The sequence below is a fragment of the Phodopus roborovskii genome, unplaced genomic scaffold (assembly GCF_943737965.1).
Source record: "Phodopus roborovskii unplaced genomic scaffold, PHOROB, whole genome shotgun sequence".
Classification (NCBI taxonomy): Eukaryota; Metazoa; Chordata; class Mammalia; order Rodentia; family Cricetidae; genus Phodopus; species Phodopus roborovskii.
The window spans coordinates 357,716-365,662 of NW_026126414.1; positions in this window are offsets into that span (position 1 = coordinate 357,716).

Sequence of the window (7,947 nt, forward strand, 5' to 3'; positions counted from 1 at the left end):
CCTGATTTGTTTCCAGCTCCCACATCATGCTGACCACACCTGCCTCTAACCCCAGCTCCAGGGAATCTTATGCTCTCTTCAGCCTCCATGGGTACCTACACTCACACGTACATTTCCACACACACATATACATAATACACAGTATAGTATTTAAATATTTTTAAAACAAAAAAGAAATGGAGCTTAGTCCTTCGTAGAGAAAGACCATGAGTTGTTCACGGTTCTGTAAAACCCCCATTCATACTCTTGGAAATTACCCTAATTAAGCTTGCAGTTCATCAAAAATTTAAAGAAAAAGCTGAAGTACATCTGTTAGTAAGCCATCATAAGGCAAACAAAGGCTATAGCTAAAGAGACGAAATCACTGGAACTAGGAATAGAGAGGGGAAATGCTACTATAATCTACTTTTTTATTCTTGAATCCTATGCATATGCTTTAATTAAAAGAAAATTTAAAAAAAATATTTTCCAGCACCATTAAAGAAAAGAAAAGGACCCTCTGGAGTCAGGGGATAGGCTCGGCCTGTTCTAGAATGTGGCTGTCCCCGATTCCTAAGCCAGCTCTATTAATCTACGGAAACACGGGGTGGGGGAAGTGTGCCTCTAGAAGCATCATCCCTTTCTCTCCTCAGAACCTAAATGGTTTCATCTTTAGCAAGTAGGGCCTGAAGTTACTGAGTCTGTCCCCTGGAGAAGCAGTCAGACGATGAGCTAGCCATCCACCAGCTAGCGCTTCAATACCAAGAGAACCGTCACCAGAGGATCTGAGCTATCGGCAATCAGAGGCTAGTCCGAGCCCCAGGCTGATTGCAGACACCTGGGAAAAAATAAGCTATAGAGACAGGTATTGACCCCCGAAAGGGATGACAGAGAAGCCCACCTGTCACTTAGACTTTATAAAAGCAGAGGAGTGAAAGATGGAGCGGTCATGAGAAGCTAGAGATGGGAAGTAGGCTGTTTGAATGAGAAATGTCCCCCACAGGCTCCGGTGCTTGGACCTAGGTTCTCAGTGGGAGGAGCTGTTTGGAGGGATGCGTGGCCTGGCTGGAGGAAGCACATCACTGGGGATGGGCTCTGAGACTCCACAGCCTCGCCTTACATCCAGTTTTCTTTCCGCTTAATGTTTGCTGGTGCAACTGTGATCTCTAAGCCTTCTGCTCTTGTCCACATGCCTGCTGCTTGGTGTCAGGCCTCACTGGCCAATACGGACCCTCCCTTTAGAACCATAAGCCCGAATAAACTCATCTCTCTGTAAGGTCCTTCTGGTCATGACGTTTTATCATAGCAACAGAAAAGTAACTGATGCAGAGGCAACAACGGAAAAGAAGAAATACTGTCTTGCAGGCCACAAAAACGAAGTAAAGTGATTTTTAAAAAGAAATGAAAAGCATACCTGGATTACTAAGGTTTTTCTTTAAAAAGGCATTTCTTTCCCCGATCCTTGTCAATCACATGTTGGATGTAGTCTAAAGAATATAAGCGCTAAGGGCACAGCTCAGTAGGAAAGTACTTGCCTAACTTACACAAAGTCCTGGCACACAAGACCCTGGGTCCATCTATAATACTGCCAAAAAAGGACACTAAACCAGTGCCCGAGGCGAAATGAAGCAGCCCCTGTGGTCTCACAAGCGACCCTGAGGAGGATGCTGAAGTAATACCCATGCAATGGCAAGCACGACCCTTGTCCATAGATGCAGGCTGAGAACTCTAGTTTCCATCTCCCGACCCTTGTCCACAGATGCTGAGCATTCCCGTTTCCCATCTCCCCTGCTCTGCCTTTCCTGCACCCCACATCTGTCTTTATCCTCATCAACTTCTAGTTAACCCACTAGTACCACATTCAATAGCACAGAAGCTCTGTTATGGACTGAATATGGAACCCAAAATCCCTATGTTTAAGCCCAAATCCCTAGTGTCTCAGGCTTCCAACACCCAGAACAATGAGAAATAAATATTATCTTATTATGGCATCTGAGGCAAGGTACCCTCAAACTTCCTGGGGGGGGGCCTCTTCTCCAAAATGGAGGAGGGGGCTTCAGTGCAATTTTTCTGAGACATGGAGATTAGCAACACGTCTAAAAATAACTGAAATTCTGTAATTCCCAGGACACCATACTTATAGGCTTACGATCCAAATGGCCAAGATCTCACACTGCCCAGACACTGCTCCCTAAGTGAGTTGACCACCCTCAGCAGAAATCACCCAGGAAGCCTGTCAGGAAAATCAGACTTCTGCCCACCACTGTAAACCTGCCACATAGAAATTCACTGTTGGGATTCCCCGAGCCTGTGTTTTCACAGACTCCCCAGAGAACGGTAGGTAGAGCCCATGACACGCTGACTCCCTCACCCATCTCTTCCTTGCTGCCTTACCAGAAGCTAAAGCTCAGATGGCCACACAGAACCTTCTCTAAGCCCTCTGCACTCAGATCATGGTCTGGGCCCACTCCATCCCACCATGAGTGAACTTTGTAGGAATGCGGATAGGTTCTCAAGCCGCAGCCCTAATGCCTCCAAGTATATTTGTCCATCAAACTCCCGTGTGGAAGTAACACTGTGCCCCTGTGGACTCGGGGCCACCCCTAAAACTCCAGTGAATGTCTCTGGCGTCTGTGAAACTGTAACTACTTTTGAAACTTCAAAATTAAATCAAGCTCTTTGGAAAAACCCAGAGGAAAGTCAAGCAGGGTGCAAGACGATTCTTATTGGAGCCTTCTCTGAGATGGGAATCCAACCTTGGACAGTTAGTTGAGCCATCTTGCCAGCCCTGCCCCATCCCCTCCCCCAAATAGTTCATCCCTCCCCCACCCCCTCCCCCAAATAGTTAACCCCTCCCCCACCCCCTCCCCCAAATAGTTCATCCCTCCCCCACCCCCTCCCCCAAATAGTTCATCCCTCCCCCACCCCTCCCCCAAATAGTTCATCCCTCCCCCACCCCCTCCCCCACCCCCCTCCCCCACCCCCTCCCCCAAATAGTTCATCCCACCCCCACCCCCTCCCCCAAATAGTTAACCCCTCCCCCCATCCCCTCCCCCAAATAGTTCTTCCTTCTGCTTTCATGCCACGAATATCCCAGCCTTTCTTTTCTCCTTGTTAGAATGTAGGCTTGATACCCAGAGCTTAAGCCACCATATTGGACCATGAAGTACATGACATTTGCTGGGAATATTGGCCCCTGTCCATGTCATGGTCACTATCTCAGAACATCTTAAATTTCTATTTTGTTCATTCTCTTGATCTCTGGTTTTTTGTTGTTGATTTTTTTTTAACCAACTGCTAGCTGACATTTACCCCTTTTATCCTACAGCATGCTTCAGGAACCACGATCTGAGTGACTCACAGAGGCAGAGTGCTTCAACCACAAGCAAAGGAGCCTGGGTATCGGTCTTGCTCTGTCTCCAGGCAGGTAATAAATAGATGGACGTGTAAGGGAACACAGGAACAAATTTTCTTCTCCAGGGGTCATGGGACCTTTCTGTTGCCATGGATACTTCAGGAAGAAATTCACTGAAGCTCTTACCAAGGTGCCTTTGTGCTTATGGCCTAACTTGTATTTCTGTTGTCATAGCTCTCTCCGCTGTAATAACAGAAGTCCCTCCGCACCGCCCTTAAGTGGAAAAGGGGACAGGGACCCACCTGCTGCACTCAGCTCCCACAACGTTCCCTTGTCAGCACCTTACTCACCCAGTGCTCGACTCCCCAGGCGTCTGTGGCACAAACGTATTTGAGGTCATAGTAGCTGTGCTGGACTGGGGACCGGGACAGTAAAGCTCCCCTAAAGCTGTTTCCAATTAGAGTGTTTGGCTCTGAAGCCCAACCCCTGACTTGAGGCAAGAAGCCAATTATTTCTAAGCATGGCTGAACCTTGACCTTGAAAACATTCAGGGGATTAGACAATTCAGCAAATCAGGAAAAAATGTTTTGGCTAGATTCAGGGTTTATTTTATTTCATTTATTTCCTTTGGATAACTACCTTCCTCCTGCTACCCTTCAAACTCTAACTCAGCCTTTCATCACATTCATGTGAACACAGTGATTCAGGATAAATTCTGAAAATGATTCTAATTCATACTCCCATCCCATGCCCAGGACACAAATACAGAACAAAGAATAGTGTGTTTCCTAGCACACTGTACATCTTAAATACATTTAAACCAAAATTGACTTCTTTAGTTTTATGCTTTGTGTTTCCATTCTCACTCATACCATACCACCAAACACGTATTTGCGCTAGGAGGTGTCACACAGATATTGTGCTTCAATAACTAAAAGCTCAAAATCAGATCATCCATGAAAGCTCAGTAGTTAAAGGCACCACAGCCCTACCTTTTAATCTCAGTATCTGAGAGGCAGAGGCAGGTGGATCTCTGTGAGCCCGAGGCCAGCCTGTTCAACAGAGTGAATGCCGGGCCAGCTAAGGCTATACAATGGAAAGATGTCTCTTTAGAAAAAAGAAAAGGGAATTGAACTCAGCAGCTAAAGGCACCTGTCACCAAGCCTGGTCACATGAGCCCAATCCCCGCAAACCACATGGTAGAAGGAAGACTCCTCAAGTTGTCCTCTGACCTCAACATAGGTGCTATGGCTTACATGTGCGTGTTTGTTATGCACACATATGTGTGTGCATGCGCTAAATAAACAAAGGTAGCTTATAAAGTTTTAATATTTATTTATTTTACATCCTGACCACAGTTTCCCCTCCCCTCTCTCCTCCTAGTCCCTCCCCTCCCCTCCCCCACATCCACCCCTCCTCCTCCTTTCTGCTCAGAAACAGGCAGGCCTCCCAAGGCTGGGCAAGGCAAGCCAGTATGGGGAATAGGGTCCCAAAAGCCAGCAAGAGTCAGAGACAGCCTCTGCTCCCACTGTTCGGAGTCTCACAAGAGGACCACGCTACACAGCTGTTCAAGGTTTAGGAGCACTGTAAGCCGAGAGGTCCAAGGTCAATGGATTGCTATGCAGCAGCCTGCAGCAGAAGGCAGATGGTCAACAGAACATGCAAGAAAAAGGGTCAGCACAAACGCGAACTCTAGTCCTTCTCAAGTCTACGCCAGTCCGTCCGTGAAGGCACAGCCCAAGCACCTCCGAGTGGACCCCTTTTAGTGCTCTGCCCTGGAGGAGACAATCCCATGCACGGTTTGGGGGGACACGTTCTAAATTGAGCATTAGGAATATGACCATTATTTTTAGGTTCTAAAATTAGCAAATTATAAAGAGAGTTGTGAGAAAGTTTGTCCAGAAGTCGACCTCCTTGGAAGCACAAGGCCATCCTTACATAAGGATGTATATACATCCTTATACATTGTTATACATACTTGGAGATCCTTATACACCCTTGTGCACATTTATCTCTGCGGTTACATGTGGACACAGATGCTGATGTAAGCAGCCACTTCAGCTCATACTTGCACATCCGTGATGACAGGGGCAGCGCTCACAATAGCTGGGATACACATCAGATTAGATGTTCATGAACAAATGAATGGATACAGGAAACATGTTGCATTCACAGAACAGGGATGAAAAATGATAGCATGACATTTTCAGGGAAATAGATGCAACTGGTAATCCTAATGGCAGGAAGGAAAACCCAGACTCAGGAAGGCAAACCCTGAGAGTTTACTCCTATAAGCAGAACAAAATTTTAAAAGTGTGTGAGAAAGAGAGAGAGTTGTGGAACTAGAAAAGAGATGACAAATGGGAAGGAAGAGATCTTTAGGGAGGTAGGAGATAGATAGGGTAATAAAACACACTCGAAGAGACAACAGGGTCTGACTATGGTAAGAAAGGGAAGGAGACGGAGGTGGGAGGGGGCGTGGAGCCAAGGCATGGGGGGAGGAGGGGGGAGACAAACAAAGGAGAGCAAAGTACAATAATACTACACACATGAAAATCCATAATGGACCCATGATTTATATGCTAACCTGAAGTTTCAATTATTTTTTTTTTCCTTATTTTACATATCGATCCCAGTTCCCTCTCCCTCCCTCCCTTTAACTAAGCCATGACTATCTGTGCCAGGAGCAACTGGAAGGCTGGCACACCCCCAGGGCTGTGGCCTGGGTGGAAAGGGAGAAACCTGAGGAACACCCTGTAAATGGGGTGTGAAACCAGGGTACCACTACGTAACCTTCCCACACACGAGCAAGTGCAGCTGCCTGCTCCCACATTTGCTCTCCGGCCATTCCCCCGGCAGCTGGTGAAATATTTTCATCCGAGAGGCAGGCGTTTCCAGAGACAGTAGCTAAGGTGCTGCGGAGCATCCCCCAAAACACAGGAGGCAGTGGGAACTGAGTGGGAACACCCAGCATCCCGGAACCTGAACCGGAAATCACCTCCCTGAGCCAGCCTCCCTCAACCTTGGAGCCAGCTGGCTTGGAGTAGACATTGAACTTGGCTTCACCTGCTTCAGAGCTGAGGCATAAGCACACAGACTGCTAGCAATCTAGCAATCTGCATAAAAAGCCTGCAGGTGGAATTTCATGCCTATACTTCCTAAATGGAAACAATGAAGGTTGTTCCCCTAAAGGCTAACCTTCGCCATATAATTTGTGTGCACTTCACAGCACGTCCACCTGCAAAAAGAAAAAAAAAAAAAAAAAGTCTTACATATCTTACATATTTCCTTCTTATAATTCTGAAGTTAAACACAGAAGAAGCGGGTTTTTTCCATTCATCTGGTGTACTATTTTTTTTTTTTAATCCATTTCTCCTAACATCCTGTTGGGCCTACGCTGCTAAGAAAGTATTTTACATATTTGGGGTGGGGGTGGGGCCAAGAAGGGAGGCTGTGAGGAAGCTTGTGATGAGTTGGAGCAGGAAATGTCTTTGACAAACGAAGTCTCTCTTTCCTTGCCTGATTCTGAAATGCCTCTGGCTTGAACGTTCTCCATATGCTCATAGCTGTTATTTATGTATACCACGCAAATTCTAAACAAAGAGCTCTACTCTCGGCCCCCACATACACAGCCTAGAACAGCAAGGCAATGTTCCGCTGGAGAAATATAGAGGAATCTGGGGCAGGATGTGACCACAGGCCGCTGTATGAAACGTGATTGGCAATAACAGCAGGACTGTGTGGATGGTGTCGGGCTGATCAGTCAGCTTGGGAGAGGCCACTGTTTGTTCCCAGAGAGCCCCAACATTCCCACTGCAATTGCTTTTCTAGGGTGGACATAAGAAAGCACTTAGACTGAGAGACTTAAACAGTAGACGGTAGCATCTCAGCTTTGAGACTGGAGGTCAAAGATAGAGGTCGCGGCAAGGTTAATTCCTTCTGGGGACTTCTGGAGTCTGGTGGCTGGGTGGCCATCACTGTTGTCCCTGCACCATCACCCTGAAATGCACCTTTGTGTCCTACGACGGCCTCCCCTGGGTGTGCCTACATCCGAGTTTCCCCTTTTCGTCAGACCAGGGCCAAAACTAAGAGCCGAACCACAATACGTGGCATCTGCAGAGCACTGATTTCCAAATAAGCCCCTATTTGCCAATCCTAGAGATTGGGCTTGAGCCTGTGGGTTGGTGGGGAGAGGCAAAGGAGACACTGTCCAGTGTGAAAGTTCCTAACTGAGGCCAACAAAATGGCTCAATGGGTAAGCATGCTTGCTCCCAAGCCTGCTTGATCCCAGATTCCACAGTTGAAAGGAAAAAAACAACCATACATTAGTCCTCCTGCCTCCATGTGCATGCTGCAGTACACACTCACACTCACACACTCATACACACAACTCATACTCACACACGCACATACACACACTCATGCACACACTCATACTCACACACACTCACACACATGCACACTCATGCACACACTCACACACTCATACACACAACTCATACTCACACACGCACATACACACACTCACACACACTCATCCACACACTCATGCACACACTCACACGCTCACACACTCACTCAACAACTCATACACATACACTCACACACATACA